Consider the following 12,224-nt stretch of genomic DNA (forward strand, 5'->3'; position numbering starts at 1 on the left):
CCTCCTTGAATCGTCGTATAGCGACCTTGTACATTTTACGAGATCATTAGAATATGTATATTTAGCCAAATACAAATTTATATTTTTCTTATCTTAGATGTAATGTTTTCTTTTCTTATACTGCATTATTTACGATATTGCTAATGCTGTCTATTTCAATATAACTATGCATGCTTTCTAATGCATTACGAGATCATTTTAGATTGCAAATCAACCGATGGGCACTCTATTTATCTTAAATGTAATTCTTAATCTCAGCTAGCTTTGACGGCACTCTTATCCACACTCATATCTTAGACCAATCCTGTAAACCATTAGATATTATCTCTTGATAACACTTGTGACAATATTGATCGTGTGAACGGAAATATATCAAATACTAACTTTGGAAAAAGACGATTTTCTCTGCGTTTGAAGATATATATCTGTGTAGGACATAAATACAGAATCCTTGACTTTCGGCCTTCTAATTATGGTAACCTTTATTGGTCTTCATGCCATTTTCTCCAAGATCCAGGATGTCATAGATATTTTTGAAATAATAATATGAAGCCCCCCAAACTCTGATTGCGACTATTATAAATCGTTTCTTCTTCCTAAAATACGTTTATTGGTAACCACGTATTGTAGAATGGTTATCATCCTTGTATTATTAGTTTTGAATTATATAAAAATTATACCGCTCCGGTGGCATACTGGTTACAGCGTCCGCCTCGGGTTCGATTCCCGGCGGAGTCATACCAAAGATATATAAAATGGTACTAACAGTTGCCTCGCTAGGCGCTCAGCATTAAGAGGTTAATGTTAGAACTGGTCGGTCTAATGTCAGGAAAATGTGACTGGGTGGGACATCGTGGTACATGTCTGCGTCATGATGCCGCAGTGCTAGACATCACTATAAACTGTCATTATGCAGACATCGTAGCGATATGACTGAAAAATTGTTAAAGCTACGTGAAAAATCCTAATCACATACACACACACGTTCTTAATATTTGCATGATATATACGTTCATGATATAAATTAATGCAATTAAACAGAATAGAAAAGAATATTTGTTTCACACTTTGTCACAAAGCGACAGCCAAAGTCATACAGCAGTTGCATGTTTACTAAAATTATTTCATGAGTGGTCAATAAATTTAAATAACCTTTTAAGGTGGATATATTTGCAACATTAAACAACTGCTGCATTTTCAGTTTATTAAGATTTCAAACACTGGTTTTAAACAAATTACGTTCTCCTTGATGATAGTAGATTAAACAGATAATGGATTTCATCTCTAAATTAATCCAAAACACGGAGTGGGTACCCTGTGTAATTTCTGTCAACATTGTTTCCATCTTCATTTTTCTACTGGTAAGTACGATTTTTATTCCTGAATTTCCCGGTGATAATTCTAAATGTAAGAGATAAATTTAAGAAATAATTAACCAAGCTATAATTTATTCTTAATTATATTACAAATGTGACCCACTTAACTATTTGTGATTTTCTCATTGCTGTTTTACATATATACATTTTTTGAAAAATCAAAATTTCTAAGTCCAATTTTAATAAGGAGCAAAGTCCGGTTTCCATTATTGCAAAAGTGTTTTCATATTTTCGAAACAAGTTGAGGCTTGGAAATCATTACTACCCAAGTATTCATTTACACTTTCTAAAAATTCGTTTCCTAACTTTAAATTATTCTCACTTCTTTCCCTTGTACTAGGTACTATGATATAAATTTTGCTTCTGTTTATTTCCAATTTTCACTTATTGCAACGGTCGAAAAAGAAAATGTAAACTTTAGAAAGAGAACGCATAAGGAAATTGCATTTATTATCTTGGGCACTGCTGTTAACTGTACAGTAAAGAAGGTTACGTTTCCGTTTAATTTATCACATACTTGATTACGATATGTGTAGTATTCAGAATCATTGAAAATATGTCTCAAATACTGTTTTGCATGTATTATTAAGGGAAAAAATACATTCAGCACATATTTTATTGCTGATACATTTTTCTTTAAGTTTTAATAACAAGCCAAGTTGACGAACACGTACAATAAGTTATTTATTTTCAGCAATTCCCAATGTTTAATCAATGCTTTCAAACATATATATGATTTCAGATTTGTAAAAAATGTTTGTATTTTTATAGTTGACGCTTCAACGACTACTTGATACGGTTAGTCACCGTATGATGTTTTAATCGAATTTTATTCTTCCTAAACTATGCCTCCTTGAATCGTCGTATAGCGACTTTGCACATTTTACGATATCATTAGAATCTGTACATTTAGCCAAATATAAAATTTATATTTTACTTATCTTAGAATTATTTTATTCTTTTCTCATACTGCATTATTTACGATATTGCTAATGCTGTCTATTTCAATATAACTATGCATGCTTTCTAATGCATTACGAGATCATTTTACATTGGAAATCTACAGATGGGCACTCTATTTATCTTGAATGTAATTCTTAATCTCAGCTAGTTTTGACGGCACTCTTATCCATACTCATATCTTAGACCAATCCTGTAAACCATTAGACATTATCTCTTGATAACACTTGTGACAATATTGATCGTCTGAACGGAAATATATCAAATACTAACTTAGGAAAAATTGTATTTTCTCTGCGTTTGTTTATAGATATCTATGTAGGACATCAATACAGTATCCTTGACTTTCGGCCTTCTAATTATGGTAACCTTTATTGGTCTTTATGCCATTTTCTCCAAGATGTCATAGTCATTTTTGAAACAATAATATTAAGTCCCAAAAACTCTGATTGCGACTATTAGAAATCGTTTTTTTCCTCCAAAACTGTGTTTATACGTAACCACGTAATGTAGAATGGTTATCAACCTTGTATATTTAGTTTTCAATTATATAATAATTATACCGCTCCGGTGGCATACTGGTTACAGCGTCCGCCTCAAATGCAGGAAGTCTTGGTTTCGATTCCCGGCAGAGTCATTCCTACGACTTACAAAAATGACACTAACAGCTGCCTCGCTAGGAGCGCAGCATTAAGAGGTTAGTGTTAGGACTGGTCGGTCTAATGTCAGGATAATGTGACTGGGTGTGACATCATGCTACATGCCTGCGTCATGATGCCCCAGTGCTAGACATCACTATAAACTGTCACGATGCAGACATCGTAGCGATATGATTGAAAAAATGTTAAAGCTACGTTAAAAATCCTAATCACACACACACACACACACACACACACACACACACACACAATATTTGCAAGATATATACGTTCGTGATACAAATTAATGCAATTAAACAGAATAGAAAAGAATAATTGTTTCACACTTTGTCACAAAGCGACAGCCAAAGACATATAGCAGTTGTATGTTTACTAAAAGTATTTCATGACGTGGTCAATAAATTTAAATTTAAGGTAGACATATTTGCAACATTAAACAACTGTTGCATTTTCAGTTCATTAGGAATTAAAACTTTGGCTTTAAACATAAAAATTACGTTCCTGTTGATGATAGTATATTAAACAGATTATGGATTTCATCTCTAAATTAATTCAAAACACGGAATGGGTACTCTGTGTAATTTCTGTCAACATTTTTTCCATCTTCATTTTCCTACAGGTAAGTACGATTTTTATTCCCGAATTTCCCCATGATAATTATAAATGTAAAAGGTAAATTTAAGAAATAATTAACCAAGCTACAATTGTTCTTAATTATATTAGAAATTTTACCAACTTCACTATTTGTGATTTTCTCATTGATATTTTACATATATGCATTGTTTTGAAAAATCACAATTTCTAAGTCTAATTTTAATTAGGAGCAAAGCCTGGTTTGCATTGTTGCAAAAATGTTTTCATATTTTCCAAACAAGTTGAGGCTTGGAAATCATTACTACCCATGTATTCATTTACAATTTCTATAAATTCGTTTCCTAAATAAAAATTATTTTTACTTTTCTTTCTCCCTTGTTCCAGGTCTTATGATGTCAATTTTGCGTGTATTTATTTTCAATTTTCATATATTGCAACGGTCGAAACTAATAAAAAGAAAATTTAAACTTTAGAAAGAGAACGCATAAAGAAATTGCATTTATTATCTTGGTCACTGCTGTTAACTGTACAGTAAAATAGAATACGTTTCCTTAAGATATTTCATAATAATTGTGATTTACATTAATGATACGTAGCAATGAATTTGGAACGAATAGACCCAAAGCAGAGTAAACTTTCTTACTGATTTAGCACCACATACTTGCAGGTGAGACATGCAAAGGATATTAAAGTGAAATTAAAGATTGCATTAAACCCGGGCCAATCACGTCCTCGTTAAATTATTATGTTATAACCCACATAAATCCTCTTTAATACGTATGTTTAAATGACAAAAGAGGCAGTAATGTTTCAAGATAGAAATAATATATGTTCTGGGTGTGTGTGTGTGTTTCACTGCATATATATGGCATTGATATAGGGAAATGAGATTTTATAAAATAATTCACACAAGCCATATCTGGTATGGCTTTGGGCTTCTTGTGCTTCGGTCATCAGTTAACATAATATCCAACTGGCTTCTGTAGCAACCAAATCGGAAACCTTTTTTGAGAATATTTTAGAAGCTTCTTGCCCACGTTTGATCAAAGGTTTCACAATTTTGCTTTGTTCAACTTAAATGTTTTTCTTCTGAACCCCTTAGCAAACATTTGGCTTGTATACACAGCAACCATGTGAAATATATTGTGGGCATCGCCTCTAATCCTCCGTTACCTGTTCATATACAACGTCTTTGGAATATGTCACAGGACATGTTCTTCGATTGTTCTACTAAACTTAAGACCCGAGGCCTCTCTAGTAACTGACTGGCCTGTACAACCATTGCTGCTTAGCTTGGACGGGCAAATCGTTATTATACGAGGCTAACTAATACAAAGGAGAACCCTGTGAATGATTTGAGTTCCTACTACGGCCCCTTGTTAACACATTAGCCAGAAATAATATAATACCGAAAATAATTTTTTAAAACCGAAATAAATGTCCCTGTTAGTATCTGATCATGGTAAAGTTACATTTTCAAACCAAACCGATAAAATTTTATCAGCGTAAAAGATATAATAGCCACAAGCCAGAAAAATTTGTTTTTATTGCAGGAAAAATAAACATTGAAGACATTTTTTCGTGCTTGTTATCACGAATTTAAGATTGCCTTTAGCTTAGAAATCCAAATTATTCGTACTCTAACAAATACGGACCTACTGAAACATACCAGTTTCTGTGAGGACACTGATGAATTGGCATTTCAGGCTTTATGCATCCGTTGGAAGTCAGTAAGATTATCAGAACACGAAAGACTGACTGGCTGATTGTGTTCGGAAAACTGTGCTGTCTTTATATGTTTCATAGTAGCACACATTATAAATATGTGGGTGGCTTAAAACTATATGTTTTCCTAATTCACAACATATCCGCTAAGTGCCTCCAAAAAGTCGTCAACCTGTCACAAATCTTTCCCGTATTACTTTTACTCATTTTTTTCATTGCTTATAGTTACTCATTTAAAGATAGTGAAAGATCAAAAAACACGAAAATGTCCTCTTTGAATGTTTTATTGATGTCAGCCTTAATATTCATTACTGATACACTTTATATCTTGTTTATAGATTGTATAGTAGCTGATTAATATCCCCTTAATGGCATCTCATGTGACTAGTAGTTGATTAGATCCATTAAATGGCATCTGAAATGTCTAGTAGCTGATTAGATCCCATTTGTGGCATCTCAAATGTCTAGCAGACGATCAGATATTCCTTATGGAATCTTAAATGCTTAGTAGCTGATTAGATCCCCTTAATGGCATCTTAATTGTCTAGTAGCTGATTAGATTCCCTTTATGGCATCCCAATTGTCTAGTAGCTCTTTAGATCCCCTTCATGGCATCTCAAATGTCTAGTAGCTCTTTAGATCCCCTTTATGGCATATTAATTGTCTAGTTGCTGATAAAATCTCGTTCATGGCATCTTAAATATGTAGGAGCTTGGGCATTGAAAGATATTTCAATATCAGTTTGAATATACTAGTAATGGTTGAAAATTGGATTTGATACAAATTAATATCCGCGATTGCCACAGAAAAAATGTGCACAAAGCGTTTGAGTTGAATATTGATCTGTCTATCGATTTTTGCATTCATAGATGTGTCGACAGAACCTTTGTTAAATATCTCTAAGCATGCACATTTATCAACATTACAGTTTTTGTAGGTGGTAGATCTATATATCTACACTTCCATATATAGTTATGTAAGTGGCACTGTGACGCGTTGTCAAATTTCAGACCTTCACATTGATAAAGATTTAATAGTAGTCTCACTCATCTAATTCAGTGAGCTGTATTTATTAAGCTGTTAAAATATCCAAAACCTTTAGAACATTATCGGCAGAGTACAAATTGAAATGTTCTGCTCCAGGACATTTATTTTTTTCAAACTGATTAACAGCATTTCAGACTACAGCAAATCGATCGATTTTTTTCATAGCCAATAAATATTATTTATCAAAAGTAAAAATTGCATCATTTCTGTCTTTTGATTGATGTTCATTGTTAGGGCTTGGCTGTTTCATATTATTAGAATGCTATTTATGCTCATAATTGGGTCATAATTCTCAACACGTACAAACACACCGACTGAGAGACATTCTTTTGCGTAACGGAGGTACAAAGGCATAGATGTGATGAAAACATTTGCATAGCACATACGACTGCAATATTAATCAGCTGTTTTTCTTACACAAACATAGCCTGCTTATGTAATGGTTTTCGCAACCAACGTAGTGCGTTCAAAACTTATCCACATAGTATTTCCTTGGTATCATATTACACATCTTTTTTAATTGTAATAAATTCATTTCCAGCATATTCCTCCATCTGAGTCATTTTTGTTACGTGAATGATCACTCGTACAGATTGCATGTTTTCCTTGACAATTTTGTGCAAACTGTGAAAACTTAAATTAAGTGAAAGTTTTGCCTTTATTTGTGTCAGCTAAAATAAGTTGCAATTACCCGATTAAACCAGATGTATATTTTATTTCCTTTGTAATCAATCTTCTTTTACTGAAGCAGACTTCTTGCTTAATTTTGCTTAAAATCTTTACTACAATATTCCAACTCATCAGAAGTTCTTATACTTCCTCCATAGCCATATCCTGGTAAAAAACCAAAGAAAGCATTTTAATTATTTGAATACATTTAATTTCATCCGCTTTGGTTGCGAGATTAGCAGAGATCATGCAGAAGTTACCAATGCAGAATGCACGTTACTGCATTTGAATCCATATCAATGAAACTGATGTCTGCTACAGATGCACTGCTGTGCTTGAAAGCTCTGCTACTGTAACAGGCTTTACTGTTTTAGAACTATGCATATATATCATGTGATCGTATGGCTTTTTGCTGCCACAAAGTATGAACAGTTAAATTTCGCAGAGAGAGGTTTTAATTGTATATCGTTTTTTATATCTTTTTCTTATAATTTTCAATATGTTGACCTTTACAAAATATGAAAAATAATTCTCCTATTTTAACTTCATGAAATGTAACCTTAAAATTACTTATGTTATGACTTGATAGGTTTAAATGGAAAAAAGACAAGTTGCTTATCACAGAGATTAACGTTTTTCTGTTCATCGTACCTAATCATTTTACACACATTGTAAATATAGTTTAGTGCAAATAAAAGCTTTAATGAGTTCAACTTCATATCTGTTTCACAGGACACATGACATTGCCGCATGCATTATTTTACTTTATAACATTCCATGTTTTAAACAACCAAACGTATTTCACACACACACACACACACACACATATATATATATATATATATATATATATATATATATATATATATATATATATATATATATATATATATATATATATATATATATATTGTGTGTGTGTGTGTGTGTGTGTGTGTGTTGGATTCATGTGCTACAGTAATATTTCTGTACGCTATATTTGTTTCGATAGACGAGTGGAGATTATTGAGGTTGAATCAAGTACGAAAGAATAGCATATACGACTGCAATATTAATCAGCTGTTTTTCTTACATAAATACGAAATAATCACAAATAAAATAATTAATTTATTTTGGCTATTTATGTATGTTTTGAGTAATGAACTTCTAGGTATTGTAATGTGAAATATAGTGTGCATCCCAAAAAGCTAATAGATCAACGAAAATGAATATGTGATCTAACAAGAAGTCAGCTGTGTATTTACATTGTTCTATTCGTTTGTAAATGGTCTTTTCTTTCACAAAAACGAAAGGTAATGTTCAATAACGATATCCTGTTGATATAGGAACTGCATGCTTTTATATGCCTTATCTAATGCCAAGGAAAGAGGCACTAGCACACATACGCACACACTCACACGGTAACTACTCCTAACACGGTCCATAATCCCTGTCGGACAAATTTACAAAAATCGTAAAAATCGTTAATAAATATTGTTGGCAGCCAAATTCCGTTTACCCGTATTGTTTTGAATTGAGTATTGTAACGAACGTTCTGCCGTAGAAGCTTAAGTAGTCATTTCAAAGGGGTTGAATATATTCCATTAATGTGGAGAAGCATATAGTTTCAAGCAACTAAGACGAAAACTGTAATTATAATGGTTTTAAAATGTACGAAGGAACGCCCTAAAGAGGCTTTATGTTTAATGCTTCGTTTTTATTGAAATCTGAACAGATTTCAGATAAATGTATACTCAAGCTGAAAACGTTCTTGATGCAAAAAGACTGGATTCGAGACTAGTTCGTTACAGCCACCGGATTATTTCAAGGCAAAGACGTCGTTGAAGTTGAGAACTTTGTGCAGTGGAAACGATGCTTGAATGAAAGCAATTAGTATCCTCGGCTGTTTTGTGTTTCCAAATGACGTTTAGTACAGGCCAGTCAAGGACCTGGTTTGCTGACTCAATGAGAGTGATGTTATTATGACAACAATGACATGTGTATTAAATCTTTCAGTTGTAGTCACTAGGACCTTGTCCATTCAAAAAATATGTATTAGTGTGCATGCGTCTTGATTGCAGGTTCCTGGTAAATTATTTTGTGTATATTCAATTTGCACAATGCGAGCATATCATCATACGTTTATCTCAAACGGTCTATGCCATAATTTGTTTTTTAATCAAATTTCATACGCACAAGTCACGCTTAATGACGTATAGTCGACAATTAGATTGCTCTGTGCTTTAAAAGAAATGAAAATTCATTCCAGGATTAGGAAAAACGACTGTACGATTGACTGGATTTGCTAGACGATCACTTGGCTGCAGCAATATATTGTTTTACAACAAACGCAAACGAGTTCTTAACCGACTTTCATTACCATATGTAAAGCAGAATGTTGTGGAACTCTTATTCGGCTAGGTCCAAACTGTGTACTTACTGACACATCATAAAAAAGCTACCGTCAAAATATTTGTAATAAATTAATGAAATAACATGGTTGACACTTGATTTAAAACGTCAGCTTTTTCTTTCTGAAAATAATAGTAGGTAACACCTATTTCTGACTCCCTTAGCGAAATTCATCAGATTTTTCCATGGGCATGCACGTCCCTATTAAGGAACATTAGACATAACCACACTATTCCTTGCTGTATGATTTGTATAATTCAGAAAAAAAGCATAACATTTTAACCCTTGCTGTTTTCTCTCTTTGTGCAACACTACTATAATATAGATCTTATTAGACATTCAGAAAAAGTTCCATTGCAAAATGCAAAGCTAAACGGCAACAAAACACGAACAAACCAGAGTCGTGAATAATATATTTTGATACATTTGATGAATTTGTGAATTCTTTAGAAAGTAGCTGAAATTAATTACGTACGAGCGTGACATAGTGTATTGAATAACCTTACAAGAATAAATAAATAACGTAATAATAATAACAATAATAATAACATTGTTGTTGTTTCTTTTCTTTTTTCTTTGTTGTTTGTGTATTTTTGCCGTTCTTTTGCTGAATATCATTTATATTCGTCACATGCAAACAGTGGTAAATCAAGCACTTGACAATATAGTAAGTTACATTTCGTATTCACTATCGCATTATTCGATCAGAAAGTATTTACATCCACTCATGCTTGTTGTTTTACAGTACCGTTTTATAATAGATCAATATATATCACAGATGGATTCTTCAATACGTTCAATGCAAACAAGGCACATTAGCGAGAACTAAAAGAAAGTATCACAAACCATTTAACTTCTGTCAGGGAAATTTAAATAGTTGGAAGTACTTTTTCTCATTTTAAGCATCCATATGCTTCCTTTAATGTTTTTTGTTGTTGCTACAGACAATTCCTAATACCATTTTCTGTATCTGAGGAATCTTCATAGGTGATAATATTGGAAAGAAAAGTCTTACCTTGTGTTCCACTAGCAGCAAGGATAGCCTCTTTATTTTCTTCTGCCTTTTCTCGCACACAGTAGAATCCCGTCCTTTTGATGCGTGTATTGGTGCTAGTATATATTATCCACTATGCGGTAAGAAATTTTATCGATTCGCTTAACTTGCCTCACCTCCGCTTTTCTAGCAGCATGCCTCATTATAGCCCCCGCTTCGTCAGCCGTCATCCAACCAAAGCGTAAACAATTCATTTGCCTGCTTGCTAAATTTGTCTTCGTTTCTCTTTTCGTTTGATAAAATTTCATTTAATTCTTTGAATAAATTCAGTTAAAGAATGTCCGCTCTCATAAATTATGTAATGAATCACGTTGAAAATTCAAATAAAGTAAATGTGGTACGTTGAACAGAAAAAGACGTTGGGCGCGGAAGTAATACTGGTCTAAAATAATTTAGTTGGTGTAAAAACAATCATTTATAATCGTGATTTAAAACCTACCCGGTCATCTAAAGTCTGTGGTAAATTCAAGCTTAAACAAATAATGTTCTGGACTGGTCAAATGATCTGCCTTCGGTAATAACTCAGAGGAAACACCTAAATGAATTTAAAGAGGCCGTAATACATGACATGCAAATACGCCAATCCAAATCTTTGTCAGTTATGGACCGATTAATGTAACTGAATGTAATATATTCTCTATCCTACGAATATTTTCAGTTAAGATTTTTGCATTTTGAAAGTCTTTTTTGCGACTATATTATTATTATTATTATTATTATTATTATTAATCATTGGTTATGGATTTGTCTATTAATAGTGTTCGTGCTTTTAGCAAAGAACAAAACCAAGCAAGAATATTCAAAAAATTCACACCATAGACCCACGTAATTTTAATTTCAAATGCCACGTTGTCATGTCATTGTTGATGTTGCTGTCACTAGAAACTGTTTATTTGTTTTAGTAATCGGGTCTCCTCCAATTCCGTTGAAAGTGCTTTCAACGGTAAATATATGTTAGTAATCACCGTAGTGCTGTATTGTTACTCTTTATCTTTGATTATCTGATCACTGGATGATTCATGTTGGATACCGTTTCATGTAACATTTCGATGCTGAGGCAATGTTTATTGCATAACTTCAGGGCATTCTTCTTTCTCTTATCAATGTTTGGGCGTCTAACGTTCCGACGAAAATCATGATTTTTTTAAAAATAGTGATAGTGAGTCTGGTACTCCAGTAAAACTCAGGAATTTACTAATGAGAGCGTGCCTGATTTTAGAATCGAAATCAGGAATTTGTCAATGCTAGGGTGTCTGATGTTCCAATCAAAATCAGGACTTTTAGGATAATATTCATATAGTTCTGATCCTTCCTCTCTATTGTTAATTTTCTGAACTGCTTGACATCTGCAATGAATAACTCTTTCGCCTGTTTCTCACATAAAAAACGATTGTTGTTTTTAAAACCAATAGTTGTCACTTATTAAATGTTTTTCACAAAAATCATTAACAGACAAAAAAGACATTCTCTGAAATCTTTGCTCATAATGCTATTGTTTCTTTCATGCCGTAGGGTTACAACCTTTAAAAATATCAAATATTTGCCTCAGATAAAGCAAATATCTGGTGAGATATGCAACTTGTCTTGCAAAGTAATATACATTTGATGCTGTTGTTGTTGTTGTACGGTTTAACGCCATTTTTTCAGCACACGATAGGCTATACATGGCGGCCAGTATTAATGGTGGAGGAAGATCCCGGGAAAACCCCTAAAAGAACAACCGACCCACAAGAAGCTACTGGCAAGCTT

General features: G+C 33.0%; 1 protein-coding gene across 1 annotated transcript in view; it reads right to left on the reverse strand.

Annotated features, from left to right (window-relative positions):
• Window positions 1-10,573, reverse strand: part of LOC149805857 (RYamide receptor-like) — a 149,342-nt gene extending 138,769 nt beyond the window's left edge. The window contains exon 1 of the mRNA XM_089950582.1: window positions 10,437-10,573. The gene's annotated coding sequence lies outside the window, so the exon portion shown is untranslated. The remainder of the gene's footprint in view (window positions 1-10,436) is intronic.
• Window positions 10,574-12,224: the final 1,651 nt, after the last annotated feature.

Source organism: Sinohyriopsis cumingii, chromosome 2, assembly GCF_028554795.1.
Source record: "Sinohyriopsis cumingii isolate HCF-2022 chromosome 2, ASM2855479v2, whole genome shotgun sequence".
Lineage (NCBI taxonomy): Eukaryota > Metazoa > Mollusca > Bivalvia > Unionida > Unionidae > Sinohyriopsis > Sinohyriopsis cumingii.